The sequence below is a fragment of the Cavia porcellus genome, unplaced genomic scaffold (genome assembly GCF_034190915.1).
Source record: "Cavia porcellus strain 051 isolate PalLab524CR breed Dunkin Hartley unplaced genomic scaffold, mCavPor4.1 scaffold_5, whole genome shotgun sequence".
Lineage (NCBI taxonomy): Eukaryota > Metazoa > Chordata > Mammalia > Rodentia > Caviidae > Cavia > Cavia porcellus.
The window spans coordinates 108,114,392-108,140,276 of record NW_026947488.1 but is presented as its reverse complement, the minus strand read 5'-3'; positions in this window follow the sequence as shown (position 1 = coordinate 108,140,276).

Genomic DNA, 25,885 nt, shown 5'->3' with positions numbered 1-25,885 from the left:
GACTAACTGAATATCTTAGGATGATGCAATCAGAGGTTATTTTATATCCTGGGTCTCCACCACCCTTGAACAGCTGGGACCAAAATATTGGCTATCCATTTAGCCCATCTGTTTCTCTAAGTTTTGGCTTCCAAACCTTAGCTGTCAAACATCCAAAAGAAGTTTTTCATAACAATAAAGTTTATTAGAGGCAGTAAGTGTAACATTACTATTTTATCTAAACACGAAACAAGTTAGAACATTAAATGAATCCTATTTTCTTCTATCCATGGACATTTTTGCATTTGAATACCTACAGAATTAACAGTTGCATATTTTACATAATATATCAGGAATCAGAACAATACATAGTATTGCATCATGACAATCATGAGATTCTTGTAATAATCTAAATTCTTGTTTTGACATAAAATATCACTTTTGGTCAATCACCCTTATCTAATACACAAGAAGTTTTTTGTGTATTATTGAACAACTTATTGGTCTTTAGTTGAATGTGAATCTCACAAGTCTTTGTTATCAGCAAAGGTGTGCACATGTGACAAAAATCTGTTACCATAAGTAATCCCCATTTTACAATCATGGAGTCTTATGCATCCAGAATTACCAATATATGCAATACATCATATAGTTGATTACAATCAACTGTCATAACCATGTGAAACCTTTGTACAGGCATCATCAAACCAAAAATATGTATTACTTCATTTGACCAATGTGAATGTTTAGGAATAAATTTCATAAATTTATTAGAGGTGTCTCCTATAATGCTCTGGAGATCATTGAGGTCTCTAATCAATGGGCAAAAACTGGTTAAAAATGTTACCAGACAGCTGCTTTCTTATTTATCAATCAGAGTTGGTCCACCAATCTCACTGCTAAGGGACTTTGTTTATTTATTTATCTTTTTAAATTTATTTTTATTTAAAGAAAGACAAAACAAAACAGAAAGCAGGCATAAATAGTACATACATTCAAAGAAAAGAATAAACAGTAATAAATCACTAGTTTGTGTTTACATATTGTACTATTACAAATAATTGTTCAATATAAAAAAGTGGAATGTATAAATGGGAATTCAAACAGCGAGACTGCAAATAGTTCTTTTCAACTATCTAATAAATACTAAGTAATATGGCAATCAGTCCTATAACTTAAACATGTATGTATTTATCCATATCTTTATTTATGTTGAGTTTAATCAAACCAAAGCTGATTCAAATCACTCTAATTGAAGATTAATAGTATTGCTTGATTTCACATCATGACACTATGGAATCAGCACTGTGTATTGTAGTCCCTTTTTTTCTCCTTCAAAGTATTTGTTCATTTCATCATGTGTCATAAATCGGTTCTTGTAAATTGTTGATAGGTTTTATGGAAGCATGCATCTTAACATGTGTTACTATCCTTTCTATATTAGAGGGAGAAACAGAACAAAACAGGACAGAGCAAAACATAATCCTAGAGATACATAAAACTAAAAAGACATAAAAACTGCTGTACAAGGAGTTCTACCATGGTTACTGTGTTGTCTCTTGCTATCATCAATAAAAATGGCTATATCATCAGATAAAGTATAATTGAATATATCACTGCATAACAGTATTAACAGCAATATAACTTTGTAGATAGTGTAGAGCTACAAAAACAGATATTAATCAAGTCAGAATGGGTATTATAGTGAATCACTGCTATTTTCAGTATAGTTGTCTACACTCTGACGATACTATCAACCTAACAGTTTTGAATAAAATAGTCAATAACAAAAAGCAATCAAACAAATCAGATTTAACTAAAACCAGTAATGATATAACAGTATAAGTTATAGAGGAATCCGGTTTAAGTTAACAGGAAATTGAAGATGATTACTGTGCTATATCCTGATTTTTTTGGGATAGCTTGTATAAAAACTGGGATGGAATAAGTTCTATCTAAACAGAGTGGTACAAGTAATATGGGTTTTAATTCCTGATACACTTACAGCAATAGCTTCTTCTGTCTTTTTAAAGACTATTCTTCCCTTTTCACTCCCCCAGGGTGTACTGTGTATTTTTGCGTCTCCCCAACACCCTTGATTTTATATTGTGGGGGGCGACCTGCTATTTATTTAAGTGTTTCTGAACTTTCTCACTGCTGGACTTGATCTCTAGTTGTATTTCTTTACTTATTAAAGCCTGTCTTTCCAACCTACCCATAAATACTGGTCCAGTTGCCCCTATTACTCTCTCATTCCCTATCACATTGAGTTCTATTTTCTCATATTCAATTTGGGTCCAAATACCCTTCTTCAGGTCAATTATAGTTCCTATAAAGAGCATCTCGGTTGGCCCTATTTCTTGATCCACTTTGCCTGTGATTCTCTCTGTTTTTCCTTAATTTAGTATATATAGGACATCTGCATTAGAAATTATATCCAACCTTCTCTATCTCATTTCTGTTGTTCTATTTTTCTGTCATCAGTTGTCTATTTGTCGTCTTCACTTTGGTTTTTGCTCTATTCATTGTGGCCTCTCTACCACTATTCCTGAAATCCTGGTGATTTTCTCTCTGTTTAGAACGTTGTATAGTATTCTCTGTAGGGTTGGATTGGTGGTTGTGAATTCTGCCAGTTCCTCTTTATCTTGGAAACATCTTGTTTCTCCATTAATTTCTAGGAAAATTTTTTAGGGTACATCAATCTGGGCTATAGGTTATTTTCTTTCAGGACTTGGAATGATTCACTCCATTTTCTTCTCGATTTGATGGTGTGTGCCAAGAAGTCTGAGGTAATTCTGATGGACTTTCCCTTAAAAATTATCTGTTTCTTGTCTCTGACAGCTTTTAATATTCTGTTCTTATATTGGATTTCTGGGATCTTGATTATTATATGCCTATGTGTAGTTCTGTTTTGGTTTAGGTGGCTGGAGTTCTGTATGCCTCATACAGCTGAGTATCTTTTCCTTTTCCTATGCTTGGGATGTTTTCCTTATTTTTGTGAATAGACTTTGTAGTTCCTTTGTTTGTACTATTGCTTCTTCATTCACATTCGTTATTCTTAAGTTATACATCCTTTTGTCATCATGTAGCCTTTGTATTGTTACTACTTGTTTCCTTGTTATATTTAAGAAAATTTTCCTTTCATGATCCTAAAGTGCAAACCTGTCCTCTAGTTTGGATAATCTACCTTAGTTTCTTGCAATCAATTTTCCAGCTTGCAAAGGAATTTTTAAATTCATGGTTCTCTCTTTGAACCAGCTTCCTTCCTTTTCTCTATTTTCCTCATGAAACAATTCTCCCCTTTTTTTGTTTTCTTCCCTTTTCCCATGTTTTTTTTTCTTGAGAGGTGCTTAGCATTTCTGAAATTATTCTATTTATATCTTTCTTTACTTGGTTAAATACTTCACCTTTCAAATTATCTATGCATGCCTGAAGATATTGCTTTATGTCTACTGGGGCCATGTCTGATATTGCATGTTTGCTGTACTCATTCTCCTTTGCATTTACCTTTCCTGGATCCATGTTCTCATGATTGTGGAATGGGAACCCTTTCTTGTTGCTTCCTCTTATTATTTTTTGTTCTTTCCATACAGGTGTATATGGGAGGTCCATGTTCTTTCTTTGTTGGTTACAGTTTGTCTGAAGTGCTGATTGTATGTTCCCAGTGCAGTGTACTATGTAGATACAGACCAGGGAAGTGTATGCTGGGCCCGCCCCCTCTGGATTAATCAGCCTGATGAAGGCTTCACTGCATTAGGGTGAACTGACAGGCATTGGGACTGGTATGAGCTAGCCTATTGGGTTCAGCCTGTGGCATGGCACAGTTCAGGTGCTCCCCATCAATCCCACTTGAGAAGAGAGAAGCTGACTGAAGTCACTGCAGCCCCTTGTTCTGGCCAATTTGCCCCGTCCCAGAATGTCATCTCTTGGAGCTCTATGGAAGGGGTTTATTCCTGTCACACACCACAGGTCGATGCAGGGTTCCCTGCCAGCTCAGCTTGTCAGTTAAGATCACCGACTCCCACCCTCAGTGTGAATGCAACTCCAGTGAGATGAAACTGATGAGCTTTTGTGTAGTTCCATAAATCTTGGCTTCATGAAATCAAGTGTAGGAGTGGCAGCAAGTTCAAGTGGCAGCACCGAGACTGTAGCTGTTTCAGTAGAAGCACTGGGACTGTATTTTTAAATGGTTTCTCTCAGCTTAATTTGTTCCAGGCTTGGGAGGGTCTATCTCCCTCTGCCTGGGTCTCACTATGCGGTATTATTTTTGGAATCTAAGTTGACATCTCAGAGAATATCTGTACCATGCTGTTACCTATCCACCATCTTTTCTCCTCCAGGACTTTGTTTATTCATCCTAATATAATTTCTAAATAATGAGACTACAAATCAGTGATTAATAACAACATATTGCATTCATATACCCAGTCTTTGTGATATTTCAAGCAGCTGACAACCAATGTGAAACCATGCTTCATAAATTCACAACCCAAACATATCTTTGATCAAACAATGCAAACCTAGAAAAAGAGAAAAGTTACTGAGCTTAAAATGAAAGAAACAGCTGTTCACAGAGTGGAAAAATGGACAAACAGACAGATGATCAGTGTGGATTCAAACAAACATAGAAATCAGCACACAACTTGTCTTGGTCTGTGAGAATATTTAAGTTCCTGAAAGGCCATTTATGTACTTGTACCATGCCTCTTTGTTAAACTAGCTGCCCTTTTAAACCCCGTGCTCCCAGTGCTGGAACACCTCAAGTATTCCATGCCCTTAGCTGTTCACCTCAAGCATTCCATGACCTTAGCATATTTCCCAGATGTTCTGTGCCACTTGAGCATGCCTGTATGGGTATTTTTGCTTTCTGCTTTACAGGTATGAACAATTAGTAGCTCAGCAACTCCCAGCAACTGCTTAAAAACGGACTGGACAAACAGGCAACTGATATATGGACAGATTGATAAACATCTTACAAAATCAGAGTGCACTCAAGCATATCCTTAATCAAGCCAAATTACAATACCTTCTTACAAATTTCAAATCTACAACTATGAATCAACCAGTTGGATTTGCTTTAGACCAACTAGCAGAGATCTTATAAAAAGGATCAAAGGCCTGATTCAGGGAGAGTTGAAATGGTGGAATTGCATTTTGTAGCCTGTGATGCCAATTCATTCCATACAGGGCAAACACAATGAGCAGAAATACACACAAGACCTTAGCAAAAACACAGAGGATGCCCCTTCCCCAGATCAACAGAGGCATCAGCCCTAGCCCACATAGGTCTTGGGGAGTTTTGTATCATAAAAAAGGGTTTTTCAGAGGTATATACTGTCAAGAATGTATTTGAATCAGGGAAGAAAATAGACTCATTGGGACTGACAACTGACCTAAAGTAAATAGCACCATGAAGAGAATAGTAAAACCTGTGCAGGAAGTGTATTTTTCTTTTTTAGTTGTTTAAAGAGAAGAGATATTCTTTTCTTATTTTTTTATTAAAATAGATTAACAAAACAGAAAACAGGCAGAAAAGATATATGCTTTAAAAGACAAAATAAACTATAAGAAATCACTGGTTGTTTACATATTGTCTTCTTACAAATAAGTGTTCAAAATACAAGAGTGGATTATACAAAGTGGGGATTCACATGATCCCCCATTATGTGGCCTTGAAGCCTTACAAAGTTTTCACTTATTAATTGGAATGGCTTTATTCTGGGATGTTTGATATGGAAATATTTGAAGCTATAGTATATGAAATTATATTCAAATATTTCAAGGTAAAAGACAGACACTATGTTAACTACTATTAAGTCTGGTTATTTGTGCTGAAGCACTAGGTTGCTGAAACTGTCATGCTTTGACCTGTATTGTTATGTTGTTATGTCCTCTTTTATCTCAATCTCTCCCTTATTCATTAAAAAATTATTTAGTTATTTTTTTATGATTTTTTAATTAAGGGGAAAAATTAAAAGAAATTAACAGTATATATTATAGTAACTTTTTTGATTTCCTATTAACTTGATTTGAAGTCCTGTAATACTCCCACGATCTTGTTTTGACTGATTAGACTCTTTTCCATTCTGTATTATAGTATCAAGTTTAAGGGTATAGGCAACTACTTAGAAGGCAATAAGATTCACTAATATGCTCATTCTGATTTGACTATTATCTGCTTTGGAAGTCCTGTAATGTTTCCAATGTTTAGGTTTTATTGGTCTTATTCTCTACTGTTCAGTTCAACTTTATAATACCTAATGAGAGACAATTCTTTTTAAGGAAGCAAGAGGCATTATGGTAACAATTGTTGATAACCTTGCACTCTGTTTTTACATCATGTGCTGTGTCTATCTTTGGTTTTGACTGAGAGCTTTGTTTTGCCATATTTGACTTTATTCTCTTCCAAAAAATAAGTAATAAGAACTAAGGAGTAATAAAACCCAAAATGTGTAAATTGTGTTGTAAAACAGAGAGGGGAAAAAGTGCTCTAAAGGATACAACTGCAAGTGTGTTTAGGGGTGTTAATAGATGACCGTATTAACGTTTTTGGTTGGATCATTGAAGACAACTGTTTACATTCTCACTGTTTGAATGTCCACTTTGTATGCTTTGATACTGTGACTTGAGCAACTATCTCTAAGATGATAATGTGTAGTCTATTAACTGGTGATTTCTTACTTTTTTATTTTTTATTTTTTGTAGTCTGTATTACTTGAACCCTTATACCACTTTGTTTTGTTTTTTCTCTTTTTCCTTTTAAGTATTTTTTTAAAAAGTGGGGGTCTTTTTTTTTAAAGAGCAATGGATCAAAATCATGACTGTGCACTTGCAAGGCAGGCATTCATGCCACTCAGCAAATTCTACAGATCTGTGTTTGCAGAGGGAACAGCAGAGGACAGCAAAAAGGAAAAGTAAGCCTTGGTAAGTGGCAAGATAGTAGTGATTAAATCAATTCTAAGGACTATAGGTGTTCCAGTACATCTCAAGAGATGAGAGGGAATAGCATTGACCATGGAAATAAAATATCACCAAGTTAGTGAAGTAAAAGAGAAACATCAGCTCCAGTAGCAAACATGAAAAGGAAAGGTTGTCAATAGTTGAAGAAAGGCTTCGGCATGGATTTCCTATGGGAATAGCAGCAGACAACAAATTGCAGTCAAATCCTTGATTTCCACAAATAACATGACAAGCTTTAGAGGAGAAATAAGACAAGACAGTTAGTTGAGCTACAGATTCAGAAACATTTAGTTGAATGGGTAAGAGAGATCACAATTGAATCAACAATATGCCTGTATAAGCAGCATCAATGACATCAGGAATCACAAAAGTGCCTATTTTTGATGCATGTGAACAGCAAAGAACCAGGCCAGCTGTCCCAGGAGGTAGGGGATCATGAAAAGTAGTAGGGACCTTATAAAACTTACCAGGGATTTCCAAAGTAGTGTCAGGTTTCATAGAAACGTCTTTCAAAGCATTTTTGTAGTCTGGGTTTGCATTTTTGTATGCTAATTGAGTTCAGATAGGTATATACTGCTATCATAATTATTTTTGGGAACTCAGGTTGTGCATCCTACGTTTTTCTTCACATCAGAACATTAGTAAAAGATTTCAGAGACTTTCAAATTATTTTCCAATGAAAAATTACTGCCTCTGTGAGTGCATCCTTTAGTGACAATTTAGGTACACAGAGGCCAGACAGCATAGGTTGCAAAGGCTCATGTTCAGGTGACTGGCAGCACCATGCAGGTTCCTAACACACCTACATCTTGCCCTTGCAACACACAATGTAATGGCTTGATAGTGCTGGAGAAGCTATCAACAGTCCTAAAAATCAAGCTATTTTTATAGCTGGGTTTCTCTCCAAGAGAAAAATGGCATATAACATTAGGTAACTAAAGAAATTTCTCCTGTCTCAAAAATGTCACATCTTATCCTTTCCCATCTGTTATAGTCAGGGTTTGTGAGGAAAGAGACTTAACATGGAACTTATAATTGATAAGGTTATTTAAAAATATTTATCCCAGAATGTCAGATTTAGAGAGATGTAGAGCTTTTCAAATACTAGAGACCAAAAAATCCAACTGAGTACTTGAATGCTATGACAATATCCAGCACAACTATAGCTGAAGAATTCTAGCCCATGGCAAGGACAATCAAAAGTGTACCTGGAGACCTAGAAGCACTTACAATGTGTTTTGAAAGTCATGTTAAGGTTGTACACTAGGAAGGCTCAAAGTTCAGTGTTGGAAGCTAGAAACTCTGTTCCTTTGGTCATAGAATCTATGCCACAAAGTTGAGTGATCATTACTGGAGCCAAGGCATGAAGCTCAAGATAAGAGCCAGAGATCTGCAAAAGAGAACAGTAGCCATGCACAGCAATAATGAGGACCTGAGCTTCTTTGATGATGATGATGATTTCTGAGATCATATCTGGAAAACCAGTGCTACCAGCTTCTTCATGAGAATCAACACCCCAGCTCCTTTCCCTCTAGTTCTCCTTTAATGCTGTTTTAAAAAATCCATCAATGGATATTCTGTCCCAAAACCATGATGACTTCATTCACTGGGTAATCCAAGTTGACCATTACTAAGGAGGCCACAGCACTAGAGCAGTTCTTTAGATTCTTAAAATCCAAACAGGCTTTATATCACTTCATATGTTAAAGTGGTCATCTGGTCTGCTTCACATAAACAACAGTGAGAAAACCTGAGGCTCATTCCAATGAAATAATCAGGAACATAAACCTTCACGAAGTAGTCTTCACATCTGCTTTGACAAACCTCTCACTGGAACTAAGTGATATGTTTCTATCTATGTGTCCTACACACTACATAACTGTGGGCATTTGAATGAAACTATAGTCAGGGTAATTGATCCTCTGATTATCCATGGAAATTTTAAAAATCTTTTCTAAGGAATGTATAAAAAGAAGCAGTTATGTACACCTACATTTCATTGCAGTACACTGACAGCACTGAGCCAGGAGAGAATGTCACGAGGCTGGTGGTATGCACATCACCACCTCAACAAGGCTGAGGGTTCTCCAGATGCTGGAGGTAAAATAGTGAAAATACTTTAACAACAAAAACAGTTGAAGTAAAATATACTGAATACACTGAATATACCAAAGCTAAACTAGGCCTGGTGGCTTGTGCATCGAGCCCATTACCTAAGACATTGAGGAAGGAGACTTGTTGAGACCACTCTGGTTTATAAAGTGATCTCAAAGCCAGCCTGGACTTCATATCAACACGCTTACTCAAAAATATAAATATATCAAATCTAATGAACATAATAGCGTACTAGTGATGGCCTTGTGATATTAGCATGACTCTCATGTTTATACTGACCTATAGTCTATTAGGAAAACCTAACTTACAGCCCATTTCACAATAAAATATCACACCATTTACCAAATGGAGTACACTGGTGAGTATTTATTGTTCATCATTGATATTTGGCGGTATTTTGTCTCAGTGACGAGTAAAAAGTAACTAAGACAGTAGTCTAATCTCGTATGTTGAATTTCAGCATACATAAAGATAAAGACAGCTACTACGAAGAGAAAAAGAGACATTATGGTAGTCATTATTGACTTCCCCAAAATCAGTCTTGAAGACCGAAAAAGCGTGCATTATGCTGTAATTATTTGATTCATTCTATAATGTTCAGTATATATTCAATGCATGTGAAGATGGGGACAACTATTTAAAAGAAAACTAGAGACAGTAAGATAAACAGTGAACATCTCCAGTGGACTTGCTTTGAAATCTGTGTTTCTTTAACTTGTTTTCTTATGAACTCTTCTGTACTGATTTGTCATGTTTAATCTTACCCTCTTTAAGATTAAAAAATAAGTATGTAGGACAGATAAGCATATTACTAAGCTTTTATTGGATCATTGTGCAGAACTGTTCACAGTGTCATTATTTGAATGCCACTTTGTACGCTTTAATTTTTTAACTTGAACAACTATTTCTAAGATGACAATATGTCACTTATCAACTACTGATTTCTTATTGTTTATTTTTTTAAATTCTGTGTTATTTCAACCTTTTTTCTGTTTTTTCTCTTTAAATAAAAAACATTACAATTCACCAAAAATATGAAAATTAAGTTTTAAAGACAAAACATTAAGTACATAGATACTGTTTTGCATTAAGAACTGGTGGGCAACTTAACGTCAGCTGAATTACATCAGCATGGCATTGAGCAAAGCTGTTCCACCTGAGGTAAGTTGCCAGGATAAATACGTGGAGAAGAAGAGAGGGGATGAGGGTTGAGGCATTAAGGAAGCATCGTGGGTTGTCCTATGAGTTGCTGTCTGAGCTGTTGGTTCTCCTGAAGAAGGCTTGGTCCTCATATTGAGCATTGCTTCTTGGCTGGGAAGGGCTTGGATGGGAAGACATATGCTGCTTGGTCTCCAGAATGAGCTCATCACGCTGCTTCCGGGCATGTACTCGACTGTGCTTCTCATTGGAGGATCTCCGGCCCTCCGTGTCACTGAGGACAGCTGAGGTGCCTTTCAGGATAGACCTGTTCTTTGTTGTGAGTGTGACTTCTCAGCTCCAGCATAGAACACTCATCCCACTAGCACAGCTCCATCATCTAGCTGGCATATACTTTCTAGCTTCCACCGCTGACCCTTGAGTCTTTCCAGCATGGATCCATGAAAGAGACTCCATGAGTCCTTCTTGTGTGCTCTGGACCTCCAGTTGGACTAATAGTAGGCATTGTCCTGAGCTCTGGATTTTTATCTGGACTCATGTGGGACATTGCTGTGGGGTTTAGGCTCTTGACTAAATAATCTATGTCTTTGGTGTTGTGGATAGACTTCTTGCAGTTTCCTGTGTTAACTCCCAGTGACTATTATAAAAACAATATTATAAACATTTGTCTTGATCCAATTGTTCTCTGTACACATCCCTGACTACAACAGCCACTATCCATACTTAAAAGTGAAAAGCACATTTCAGTTTAACATGTTTAATTACAAGATGCCATGTTGAAGCACAAAGACCCTTTAAAATATCTAGAGAGGTACAAGTGATTAACTGAAAACCATACAACATATGCACTTGAGGAGAGCTCCACCTCCGATTTGTCATTTCTGGAAAATTTGTGATTATTTCTTCAGGTCTCCTAGGGATTTATAAAGTAAACTTAGATCTAAACTGTCTGACCAGTGACACTTTTAATAGGTATTAAACAACAAATATGGATTGCTAATATATCGCACATTGCTAATCCACATAGGATCTCAGCCCAGTGAGCTCTTTCAGATATGAAACAATGATCATGTATGCTGAGAGGATTCCCATAACACATAGGATTTATCTCTTGTTTGAGTTTCTTCATGTAAGTGAAATACATGGCTCTGGCTGCTGAAAGTGTCTCAACTTGCTTACATAGCCAGTGGTTCTTCCCAGTGTGAATTCTTTCACATGTCTTACAATGACTGTACGCATTAAAAGCTTGCCACATTGTTGTATACATAGGGCTTCTCACCAGTGTGAAGTCATTGATGTCTTTTAAAATATCCATGTGTGGTGAAAGCTTTCTCACATTCTTCACATACATTGGGTTCTCAACAATGTAAATTTTTTCACGTATTGGACAATGAGTGTTTCTGCTGAAACGTTTCCCACATTCCTTACATATACAACTTTTCTGCCCAGTGTGAAGATTTCGTGCATTATGCAATATGTACACATGCTCAAACCATTCTCACGATGCTTATATACACTGGATTTATCTTGAGTGTGAACTTTCATGTTGCTTACAATGTCCATGTTGGGTAAAAACTTTCCCACATTGCTTACACATGTAGGGTTTCTCTCCAGTGTGAGTTCTTTCATATTGTTTATACCCTCCTCATGTGGTAAAAGGTTTCCCACAGTCCTTACATACATAGGGTTTCTCTCCAGTGTGAATTCTATCATGTTGCTTACAATTTGCAAGTTGGGTGAAAGCTCTTCCACATTGCTTACATACATAGGGTTTCTCTCCAGTGTGAATTCTTTCATGTATTTGACAATGAATGTTACTGCTAAAAGCTTTCCAACATTTCTCACATATGTACGAATTCTGCCTAATATGAAGTTTTTCATGGATTGCACAATAAGCACGTGTGCTGAAAGCTTTCTCACAGTGCTTGCATTTATAACGTTTTTCTCCAGAGTGAAGACTTTCATGTGCTTAACAATATGTACATGTTGTAAAAGCTTTCCCACACTCCTTACATATGTAGGATCTCTCTCCTCTGTGAATTCTTTCGTGTTTCTTACAAATTCCATGTGTGGTAAAACCTTGTTGCATTGCTGCATACATAGGGTTTCCCTCCACTGCAATATTTTTTATGGATCTAAACACTGTGGTGTGTTTCTGTTTCTTTCACATTCAAATTACCTTCTGCAGTACAAAAAAATCACAGTGAAATGGGTCTCTGTGTTAATGACTCCATTAACATCAAGTTCTGCTTTTAATGCCTGCTAAGAAATTCTGACAATGAAGCAACAGAATGGCCTTGTAAGATATGTTGAAAACAACCATTCCCAAAACACTAGTGCACATTTGGAAATCTTAAAAGTTGGTACCTTTTGAAATGCAGAATATTTAGCTTCACTTTGGGCATGGGTATACATATTTATCACAGACAAATCATTCTGATACATTTCTCAATCACAGTCTCCCTTCTGTCCCTAACCTGTAATTCCCATTTCCATTCAGTCAGTGTTACCTTTCTCTATCAACCCTCTTTCATTTCATTCCACAATTAATATTTTGGTTTCTCATCTAAAAGAAACCCTGTGACCTTTTAGGTTTTATATCTGAGCTATTTCACTGAATTGATGGGAGAAAGACTCACGCATTTCTTATCACAAATGACATTATATTATTTATTTTTTGACATTATATAACACGTTTTTATTTTCCATGCTGGGAATGAACAACAGGTATTAACATAAAATCTCTAGCTTTTGTATTTATTTTAAGAGATTTTCACTGATTATTAAGCTGTGAAGTTTGAACTTGAATTTGCCATTCTGCAAAATCTGATTCCTAGGGTGCTGGGTTTATTAAAATGTACCATCATAGAGGGCCTATTAACATTTTCCTTCTCGACAAATCCAGTTATAGATTGCTAAGCTGCTTCAAGGCCTAATATCTTATAACTTGATCTGCTTTGTATATGAGTAAGCATGTATCTGTATGTTATGTGGATTTTGAGTTTTTAAAAATATATCCAGGACAAGTATGAGGGGATCAACTTTTAGAGATAACAGCATACTGATATTCAGAATGAATGCACTTAACATTCCACCAGCCTACTAAGAATATTAATCAGAATGGCTGATTCTCTATAGCATGGCTTGGAAACATGAGCATTCAGTTTTATTTCAAATTCTATTTCAATCTTAGCAATTGTTAGATAATGAATGTGTTGTATTTGCAAGTATATATGGATAGAAAAACTGGAGGTAGAATGTCATAAATCAAAGTGTTTGCCTTTTGTACACATCTATATGCAATGTCATACATTTTTATGATTTAATTCCCTCATTATACATACCCTGGCTTATACATCTTGGGAAAATATTACTGACATTAAATTGAATGGTGCCTCATTTCTTTGTTTGTCATTTTTCTGTTCACAAACTAATTACTCAGGAACATTCCTTCTCCTTGTGAGTGCGAATTACCTTAAGTATCTCCAGTAAATTTTGCATTCATTTTCAGCTTCCTGGATATCCCCCAAATGCTCCTGAATTGTAGACATAGAAATACCAGGACTCATTAGAGTAATACACACAAATTAATAGATTTTGTTTAGATTTATGATATAATGTGTCCAGGTCTAAGTTATTTTTAAAAATATTTTCACATGCTTTTTAATGAAACAGCACTGATGAGCAACAAACTTTCTATCAGCATGAGTGACAGAAAGATGTCATGTTTACCTATCGCAGTCAAGTTCCTAAAGATTTCACCCATCACATCTCTGTTCTTTTGGGATGTGCTCTGCAAAGTCCACTCCTCATTGCTGAAGTTCACAGCCACAACCTCAAAGAGCACCACCTCCTAAAGGAGCATACATATATTCCTCAAAGAAGGTTGAGACCCCAGGTTTAGGATATTTTAGATTCTCTCCTACAAATCTGAATCAAAAGCAAAGTGTGGTGGTGTATATCTATAATCCCAGCACTCACAAGGCTGAGACAGGGGGGCTTTGGTGAGGTCAGGAGAATTCTAGGCTCCATACAGTATACAAATCCAGCTGATATACATATAGAATGCTTGTCTCTATAAACAAAACTAACCTAAACAAATGACACCAAACAGAACATCTGAATGGAGACTGATTCATTCAAATCTTAATTCCATGTCTGGGTCATTAATTGTGCGTATACACATACTTTTGGAGACAGCAAGTTTGATGCTAGATTGCAACTCACTGCTAATTTAACAGCCAAATAGGAGCACTGATTCTTGTGCTCAGTCACTGCAAGCTTCCTTGTACTGTTTCTAAAGCAGAACTCACAGTGAAAAGCCTGAAGGACCAGCATCCACAAAGTACAGAGGCAGATAAATATCTCATCAATCAACTGGGAAACCAAGCAAGCACATCCCCTCCCTGGTAAGTGGTGGCAGTGTGACAGACTGCAGCCCTTCCAGGGGGAGAACCATCAGCAGCTCCTGAGATCCATGCCATATTGGAACTTAGGACACTGGGAAGCCAAGCAAGCCCCTGCCATCCCTGGTAAGCAGTGGTGGTTTGGCAGACTGCGGCCCTTCAGGGGGAGAACCAACGGCACCTCCTGAGATCCACGCCATTTTGGAACTTAGGACGCTGTGAAACCAAACAACCAGCCTGCCTCCCTGCTAAGCAATAGTTAACCTACTGATTCACAGCCTAGAATCAAACATCCCACTTCCCCTACCCCTCTTCTCCTATCATCCTCCTGTTAGCAAATGGGAACCAGAAAACTGAGCGTCTCCTGGGAAGTTAACCAAAACAAATAAGGGGGATTTCCTTCTACTATCTCTTGGAAGGCAAATATTTTTATTATTGTTTTGCTCTATTCTGATTAATGATACTGCTCTATTCAATATTTTGTTTTGATAAGTTCTATAATGCTCTGTATTTCATCTCATTTGGATATATGTGATTGAAAGAACAACTATTATAAAGATAATAAAATATACTGTGATAACTATTATTATTATCCCACTAACCTGCTATGAAGTTCTGCACCAGTTTTACTGTACAATCTTAGGTGGCCTTATTCTGTTTTGTTCTGTTGTATTTTACCAATTTAAAAATTAAAAAAAATCTCATCAATCCCTTTGATAGACTACAGATGATGTCTCTTCAAATCTCATTTGAGTACTTTGTTCTTAATATAATTAAGCAGTATTTTGAAATATAAATTTGGTTTCAAGACAAATAATAAGCAAATTCATGCCTATCCTAAGGATTGATATTCTAAATAGTTCCATAGCCCTGTGAGGAAGTCAGGAGTCACCATTCAAAGAAATGTATGCTTATCATAAAGACTGACATTCTAAATAGTTCCTATCATCCTGATCAACTCAGGAGTCACCCTCCCAAACCCCTAAGGGAAGAGACACAGCTGCCTAAGAATGCCTGCTTTCTAGGTGACTCCCTTCCCCCTTTGTTCCCAATTTAATCAACTTTACATGAACTTATAATCTTATTGGCTACCATAACTCTGTCCCATCTTATGCCCATCTGCACTGTGAGTTCCTAGTTTTCCCCACCTTAAACTCATTTCCCCACATGATTTTACTCTATAAAGTCTGTAGAAAGAACAGTGTTTGGCAACCTGCTCAGAAACCCTTCTCTCTCTCAAGCAGCTTTATTTCTCTCAATAAGTGTATTTTTCCCTTAATATCTTTTGTTCCTAAAATTCATTCTTTGACCTTGGAGAATACAAACCCATATCAGACATAGCAGACCAGGAGATTCATTCCCCTATAGCAATATCAGAATAAATTTTTCTCTTTCTTGAAGTCAGAGAAATCAGCAGTAGTTTGTATTCTTCAATGTTGATGTCACCATTCCAGTGATACTTGCATTGAAGGGCTTTATCCCTGCCTCAAGTGCTGCTTCTGTTTTCTGAAAGTGAACTGATCTGTAATTTTGGTTATAGCATCAACAATGCATTAAGGAAATGACTAACAGTATTTCTTATGAATGGTTTACTACCAGCCATAGAGGAAGACAGGTGGCAAAAATTCGTTGTTTTGATTTCTTCCTTGAAAATGAAGGATGTACTTGAAAGAGTTTTGCCCTAGAAACAATTACAGAACCTCGTGGTGGTAGTTCAAGGTGGAAGAAGGCAAAATCAGGGATGCTTACTCATATGGCTACTTCCTCTTTTCTCCTTGATTACAACTTCCTCTTTCTTTCCCAGGGGCCTAAAGAAAATTTCTATCAGCTCGTTGCATGACATCAATGTCCCCTCCAAGCACCACATCCAGTCAAAAGTCACATATACCCCATAACCCCATAGTCAGTCAGAAAAAAAAGCCAAATCCTTAGGGGCTGTGGGAACCTCTCCACATTCTTTAAATAAAAGGTCACTTTTCCCTTTCTTATATTCTGCTTCTCTATTGTGCTAATGTACCTCCTCACTAACCTCAGTAATCTAACTCACTTTATACCTATCTCACCAGATGATTTTATCCTATAAAGTCCCTAGAAAAGACAGAGTCCTTTCCTACTTGCTCAGAACCCCTCCTCTTTCTCTCAGACAGAAGCTTTCCAATAGGATTTTTGGTGTCATAAAGAAGAGAATATAAAGTCAAAAAGGCCTTTATTCTAAAATCAGGGAGAGAACCCCATGACCACTGGGGTTCTGGCTTTTTCTTCTGGAAATGTGTGGGGCACACATATAGTTTTTGATTTGGGTGGTGCTTAAAGGTGGCATTGCTGTATGCATGTGCCTGATTGAGACTCTTTTCTGGACACAGGTAAGTTGCATAGGGAAGGAGAAAGTGATCTCAAGATAAAAGTTTCCTGGCTCCTCATTCCACTGCCAAAATATCCAATTTAGGGCAAAATACTTTCACCTACTTTCTCTCAATATATATATTCTGCTCTTCACCTCTGTTGTTCCTAGAATTCATTCTTCCATTTTAGAGAACACAAACTAATACCAGACATAGAAGTTCAGGAATTTCATTCTACTATAACACGGTATGGCTGCCTGTTTTTCTAACTAACTCAGCTGCCTGTAACTTTAAGAATTGCTTAGCCATTTCACTTGGAATAATTGTGGCAAATAAAATGTTCTTAATGAATATAGGGAAATATATCATTAAATTGAAAAAATGATTACCACAGTTTTTCTGCCTAGCACCAGCCAACATTTTCAACTTTCAAATATGTGGGAAAACAACTCAGAAAATAGCAATCCTATAGGGGACAGTATATCATTCACTGTAATTGCCATGTAATCTGCAGGTATTTCGTAGACCACAAAAGAAACATTGAGCCTATTCATTAACAAGTGTCATTCTCAATAAATGTGCTCATAGCACTGCATCAATAACAACTGTGAATTATTTTTTCTATGAGGAATTGAACTCATGACCTTGTGCTCTCCAGGCAGCTCATTATATCACTGAGCTCAATACTCAGCCCCAAGTACTTTAGATACTAAATATGACTATTAACAATGCTTAATTTGCCATTTACATATTTAGTTATAAATTTTTTAAACCTACCATTTCATAAATGCAATTATTTTCTTTCCTTGCAGTTTAAATTACTTTTTTTCTTAGGTACCGGGGATCAAAGTTACAACCTAGCACTTTCCAGGCAGGCATTTCTGCCTGCTGAGCTAAATCCCTGAGTTGTATTAATGAATATTTTTAAATGTATAAACGTCACTTTATTCATTCAAATAGTATTGTGATTTTAGCAAAGGATGTCAATGTACACAGAAATTGACATGCAATCAAAGAGGAAATGCAACCTCAAAGAGTCAATGCAAAAAACTAAATACAACAATCACTGCTACAGGCACAGCTTAAGACAGCCAGACCTGAAGAAGAAGATGCAGTGACCATGTCTATATGCCTCCTGGAGAGAAAAACAACAGCTTGAAATGTACTACAGTTACACCTCCTCCAGGAAGGCCTGATAGGCATCAAAAACCATACTCAATGACCTGAACAACTGGACTGTTGTTTCCACAAAATGACTTGGCTCTTTCCACATACATTTTCTGGATGACTTGTTCCCCTGCTGAATAATATTAGTTAAGCAGCTTTAAGCTTATATTTTGATTACTTTGATTGTATTTTGATTGTAGTTTGAGACCCATACTGTACCCACATTGTGACTTTCCTGTGTAAATGACCCCTGACAATAGGTCTGTGGCCAAAACACTGAAGACCACTCCTGAAAATTCAGGGCTATGCTTCTCTCTTTTTTTCTAAGAAAACTTTTGAACTTCTTTTGGTTTGTGACTTCCTTTCTCAATGTTGTGAGCCATTAAACTTGGTGCATTTGACATCAAACAGGGCAGGATTATATTTCTCTTATTTCAATTTGAATATGAAATGTCTGCTAAAGGCCATGTTCCAAAGCCTGGATTTCAAGCTGCTTCTTTGCCATGGGTTTAACATTTCCATGAGCTTTTAGAAGTCCTCAGTCTAGTGAATTGCAGATGTATTGCAGGAAGGAATCACTGTTGTACTGTAGCACAATAGGTGCCATTCCTAAGTCTCTGTTTGTCACAACCTCCTGGATGCCACTACATGGATTTCTTTCCTCTGCAGCATCACTGAATAATTTCCATTTTAGAGAAGTCAATTTTCACACAGCTCTATTATTGTTTTGTTTTGTTTTGTTTTGAATAGTCTTTCTCTCTCCTTGGTTGTTTATTTTTTTCAATTTAGTTTTTTGATTTAAAGACATAGTCTCACTTTGGAGTTCTTGCCAGCCTTGCACTCACTTGTAGGTTAGGCTGTCCTTGAGTATATGGCCATTCTTCTGTTTCAGCCTCTTCATTGCTGTGGAAAAGAGGTGGGCATTATAGCACATGGTGTTTGTCTTTTTTCTCCTCTCCTTTTCATTATTCTTTCATTTCAGTGGCACTGCCTTTAATCGTGGTGTTTGCTTGAGTCAGTAAAGCTTTCTGCAGCTTGAGTTGAGTTATAGGAAGCCAAGCAACCCAATTGAGAAATGTGGAATTTCATTAGCTGCTCTCAGGACCACTTGGATACAGAACCCCTAACCCCATTTCAGGATCTAAACAAGAGGCTCTGAACTAAAAATTTACAGATGTTTTAAAAGATAGAATCACAAAATATCCTGTTGGAAATCATTGAGCTAGAATCTTATAATAATTTTTGGATAACAACTGTATTCTGCTTCTTTTGTTGAGCAGGTTAATTTTTTTCATTGGGTACAGCTCATTTTGCTTTTCTCCTGGGACTTCTACCCTCAGAGATTTTCCATTTTGCTGGGTGAAATACAGGGCACCATTTAAATGCAAAGCTCAAAATGGCATCTATTATGCCAAGCTACAACACGGCTAAGTTACAAGCCTCAATATTTTCTGGGGTAAAAAATAACATATCTATTATCCACACACTTATGAGGCTGAAACAGGAGTGCTGCTTTGAGGTTAGGGTAATTCTGAGCTCTGTAAGGGGTTCAAATCTAGCTGATATACATAGAGAAAACTTGTCTCAATAAAACAAAACTAAACTAAACAGATAAATCCAAAAAAAAAAAAACCAGCTGAATGAAGACTGATTCTGTCAAATCTTAATTCCATGTCTCAGGCATTAATTTTTTTGTATATACACATTTTTTGAGACAGCAAATTTAACACTAGATTGGAACTTACTGCTAATGCTACAGCCAAATAGGAGCACTGGTTCTTGTGCTGAGTCAGTGCAAGAGTCCCTATTCATTGTCTCTAAAGCAGAGCTTATACTGGGAGCCTGAAGGATCAACATCCATAAAGCACAGAGACAGACAAATATCTCATCAATCACTTTGATGTACTAACAATGATATCTCTTCAAATCTCATTTAGGACATTGAGTCCTTTGTTCTTAATATACTTAAGCAGCATTTTGATATTTGAATTTGGTTTCATAGAACAAAACATAAATAACATCAAATATGGTACATAAATAATAACTCAAATGTTCATGGAAAACTGCTGTAAGTAAAAAATGTATAAACAATGAAACCAGGTACAAGCTTCAAATTATAGCTCAGTGTCACCAAGTGATCACTTTACATTAGATATAAGAAATATATCTTGGGAGGCTGATGCAGGAGAACTGCCTTGAGTTTGGGGCTAGCCTAAGTTACAGAGTTGTCTCAAATAAAAAACCCTGACTGAGATACCTCACAGACAATGTGAAACTTGAAAAGTGACTGCATAAGACATGTTTGGTTTGCTTTAAAAAATTATAGCCATGCAATATAGAAAAATTCCACAATAGTCAACATTTTCTGAGGAACAATGTTGATATCATTCATAATATACAGAAAACACTTTCAGAGCTGGGTATTTAGCTAGCAGCATGAAATCCTAACTGGCAAGCTTGAGATCATGAGTTCGATCCTTGGTACAAAAAAATTCAACTTTCACTTTCATGACACTGGTTCATAATTAGAGATAATCAGAATTGGATCTCAAGTGAACAACACAGAATTCATGGGTTTACAGAGATGTGGAATACTGATTGTTACCAGAGCTGGTGTTATTCACCTCAAGGAAGAAACAATAAGTCACCTTTAACTTCATGCTTGCCCTAAGAATACCTGACTTTCAGTGAAGACCCTCTCTGTTGTATGTCCTGCTATTTGCACACTGTGTCCTGCCAGTCACTTCCACATCCTTTCCATGCTCTTCTGGTCCACCCTAAGCAGAAAACCCTTCATGCCTAAACTATTGATATTCCTGCACAGTTTCAACTTAGGACATCTTCTTCACATGACTTAGTAGAGACCATTGCAGAGCATTTCCATATTTAAACAATGTCTATGATCAACCAAGCTACTAAATCAGCTGTTAATTCAGAGATGACACCCATATTCCTTTCCATTCAGAACAATATCACCTGTATATGTTGATGCAAATGACTAAATTTACGAATTTTCCATGAGGATCTAACAGGCAGCCCTTTCTGGAATTTGTCGTTCGCAAGCACACTTTACTCTGCCCTTGATAACACTTTTAAATCGGTTTCATTTTTGTCAGAATTCAAACTTCTATTGCTGTTCTCACAAACATAGTCTATAAGCAGGTGTGTAACAAAAAGTATGTTCAGAAATTCTTTGCATTGTTCTGTGTAATTCACAGGAGTTCACCAGGTTTTTGGGAAGCCTTCCTCCACTGAGTCACATCATTACACATCTCTGAATTATTAGGACTTTTGCCAACACCTGTCCTGAGGATGGAAATGCGAGAATATACCATAAATTTAGGCAATCCCTATAAATACAAAAAAGCACAAGTTTAAGGAGAGCCATTGTGGATATGAGGCCCTGCATTACAGATATTTATAAACTTTAGAACCTAAAGATTGCTGCTAACTGGAATGAGAACAGAGACCAAGCTCAGTACTGCTGCTCCAGCTACAAAATTCATCAGAGTCAGGGTCTCCCCAAGCTCCTTCTGCTGCCCCCTATAATGGAGGTGCCAGGGTAGTAGAGAATTTCAAAGATGATACTCCAGTCTGTTGCTATCATAGTTAGGTCAGGGTTCTGGGGACACAAAATTATGCTTACTCCCAGCAGGAGTAAAAAGGGACAGTGGATGACCTAAAGCCAATGCTACAATACATCAGGAGCTGAAGCTGTCTAAATACTTGTGTCTACAGACACCAGAACTGTTTCTAAACACTTGTAACTGGTTTCTTCCAATTCCACCCTATTTCTGGCCTCCCATCCAAAGCCTCACCATTCTGTGGTTAGAGGGTCTCCCAGGATTTTGCTAATCAGGCCACAGGACTTCAAAACCGGGAAATGAGATGCAGCAAGTATTCTGCTCCCAGTTTTGTGCTCCAAACAGGTAAATAATGCCTAGACAATGGAAGAGACCCAAGAGACCGCCTGTCATGGCTCACCTAATTGGACATTTCATATAGCCTGCCTCTTCATCACTGATTGACTGCTGCTCTACTGCCCTCCTTCTGAGTCAAAAATAAACAGGGAAAGGAACTCCCTTCTGCAAGAGAGGATCCCAAATGATAGACTGTAGTCAGAGACTTCTGTAGCTGGCTGTCTTCTACAATGTTGATCTCAGCTACACAGAGGAATATGTTTACCAAAGGGGTTTACTTCAGGCTTTTCATTTCCAAATACATTTTATTTCAAGGATAAAAAAAATAAACTAAAACTAAATTTCAGAACATGTGAATCAGGGGGCAACACTGGTATATACATTGCACACTGTCATCCCCAGATCAGTCACCCAGAGCACAAAACATCTGTATTCAATTTTCAGAAAAATACTGTTATGGGAAATTGAGTTAGTTAAATACTATTGACAGTGAGACAGGGCTAGGTCCTCCAAGGAGCCCATGCAGAAACCCAGATACCTTGCACCTATGTATAAGATGGATGTGATACTTTGGACTCTGAAATAAAACCCAAGGAAGCAAGAAATTAAAATTTGGGAAGCAAAGGCTTTATTTTAGGCCAGGCCTCACAATGCAATCTCCAGGAGCCAATGTGGAGACTGCCAGCCTTATAGCTAAAAATGCCAAAAACCACAGGAATGTTGCAAACTTTTACCCAGTTTGATAACTTCCTTGTAGTTAAACTTTTCTAAAAAACAGCACATTGTATTGCAGGTAGGGTGAAGGGGGATGGGGGGCTACAAGAAACTGAAACTTAAAGTTTACTTAATCTAAAAAGAATAGGGAGGGGAGGGCGATTTACAAGGAGCTGAAATTTAAGTCTTTACTGGAGATGGAATTTTAATCTCTATTGAAATAGCGCATACAGAACAGAAAGTTGGTCCATTGGTTAGAACTAGGTTACAACAATGGATAGCTCCTGCTGTGGGCCAAGCCTCAAGACAGAAAATCAACAAATTCATCCATACTCTAAGGACTGATATTCTAAATAGTTCCCTAACACTCTGAGGAAGTCAGGAGTCACCATTCAAATAAATGTCTCCATATCCTAAAGACTGATATTGTAATTAGTTCCGATCAAGAGTCACCTTCCCAACCTCCTAAGGGAAGATTCACTGCTGCCTAAGAATGCCTGCTTTCTATGTGACTCCCTTCCCCCTTTGTTCCCAATTTAATTAACTTTACCTGGACTATTTATCTTATTGACAACCATAGATCTGTCCCATCTTATGCCCATCTGCATTTTAGGATCCCAGTTTTCTCCAACTTAAACCCATCTCACCACGTGATTTTACTCTATAAAAGTCCTTGAAAAAGACAGTCTTGCCAACACACTCAGGATGAATTTGCTGTCTCCCACAGCTGTCTTTCTCCAAATAAGTATATTATCTTGACTTTTGTTGTTCCTAAAATTCATTTTTTTACTTCAGAGAACATAAACTCATACCAGCATAGTAGACCGGGAGTTTCTTTCCGCTGTAGCAATACCACTATAAATTTTTCTTTTTCTTGAAGTCAGTGAAATCAGTAGATGATCATATTCTTAAATGTTGATCTCATCTCTTAAGGGACACTTGCACTGAAGGGCTTTATCCTTGCCTTTAAGTGTTGCTTTTGTTTTCTGAAAGTGAACTGATATGTAGTTTTGTTTACTTGTACAATGCATCAAGGCAATGACTAAAAACTTTTCTTGTGAATTGTTTACCACTAACTGTGGAAGAAGACACGTAGCAAAAATTATTTTCATTTTGTAATTCAAACTGAAGGATGTACTTGAAAGAGTTTTGACCTAGAATAAATTACAGGACATCATGATGGTAGTTCATCAGGGTTAAATTCAAATCAGCCATGATTACCCATATGGCTACTTCCTCTTTTTTTCCCTGAATGCAACTTCCTCATTCCTTTCCCAGGGGCCCAAAGAAAATTCCTATCAGCTCCTTGCATGATATCAATGTCAGTGCCAGGCGCCACATAGAGCAAAATTTCACATATACCCCATAATCCCATAATCAGTCAGAAAAAAAGGCAAACCCTTGGTGGCTGTAGGCTCCCCTCCACATTCTTTAAATAGAAAGGACACTTTTACTTTTTTTATATTCTGCTTCTCTATTGGGCCACAAAATCCTAACTGATAAGATTATATAGTACGTCCAAAAGATGAGAAGTATAAAACAAAAGAGGCATTTATTCTGAGAATGGGAAGAGAGAAAACAAAAACCCCCTGACCACTGGAGTCTGGCTTTCTCTCTCATGGACTCGTGGCATGGGGGCATATAAGCAACCTAGGTTTGGGGTGGAACTTGAGGGGGCATTAGGGATGCACAAGTAGTCCATTGGTCTTTGTCTGGCACCATAGCTAAATTCCTAGGTGCAGGGATGTTGGAGTCACAGGTAAATTCCTAGGGGTCGGTGAGATAGGAGCTCCTTGGTTCTGCCTCACTGGCTACAGTGTCCTGTCTCAGCCAAAACTCTCTCAGTAACAGTACTGATTCTTGTGTATGTATGAAGCTAATTTAGCTCTTCAGTAATTCTCATGTTAAATGCCACGAGGACCCAATGGAAATTAATGCAGTGGGCTGTTACTTCACTCTATCAGTGTCAATGCAGTAAGTTTAATCCTAAAATAAAAATAAATCTTCATATAAATTTCAAAACACAAATATGCCTCAAAATACAGGCAAGGTCCTAGAGACCTACAGACAGCTTTCAATAATACAATAGCAGCCTTCTAGAAACTGACAAAAATACAGTTTTTCTAATGAAAAATTGTTCAAGAAGCCAATAATGTAGAAAATTTTCTGAACAATTATAGGTGAATCTTCTCTTTAATAAGATATAACCTACTGCAATTGCAATGTCTAGTTCTTGCTAAATAATACATTCAAACCAATTATTTTACATTTATAATGACTGACTAGACAATTTTAGATATTTCCAGGACTACAATCACTGTGATTTGTATTAATCATTTAAAACTGCAGGAGAAGGAACAAATTTCAGACATTATATAAGTATAGTTATGTTAATTTGTTAATGATATAGGGTAATGATATATGTTAACGGTATAGGGTAATGAAACTCCTTACCTACTATATGTCAGGTATGAGTTTGTGTTCTCTAAATTTAAAGAATGAATTTTATGAATGTTGGAGTTTAAGAATGGAACATATTTATTGAGGGAAGGAAAACTTCTGAGAGACAGAAGGGGTCCTGAGTGGGTTGCCACAGACTCTGTCTTTTTGAGGAGCTTGTACAGAGTTAAACCATGAGGTCAGATGGGTCACAGGAGGGGAAAAATAGGAATTTTCAAGAGCAGCATGGAGAGAATCGACTTCCCGTTTGTGATGTAACCCCCCCCCCGAGCTATAGAACGGAGCTGTAAGGAATGTCTCACTCCCTAATTCCTCCTTGAGATATCGGAGCAGGACAGGAAGGAATGCATTTGCTAGTCATTAACCACAAGATGTTCTGTCCTCTGTAAAGGAAAAGATAAGTAAAGGAATGTGCTGTTCAAACGAGACTGAGTTATACCTGGCACTCTGAGATCAGACCAGGACCCTCAGTCTCCATGGTTACTCTGCCCCAGACCCCTTGAATCAGCATCTGCCAAAGTCCTGCGTCGTTCAAAATTAACCAATGCGATCTGCTTCTGTAAACCTGCTTGCTTCCCGCTTGTGCCCTTAAAAACCCTGCACAAATTCCCCTCGGGGCCCTCCGCACTCGTTTGCCTGGAGGACCCCATGCGCATGGAAATAA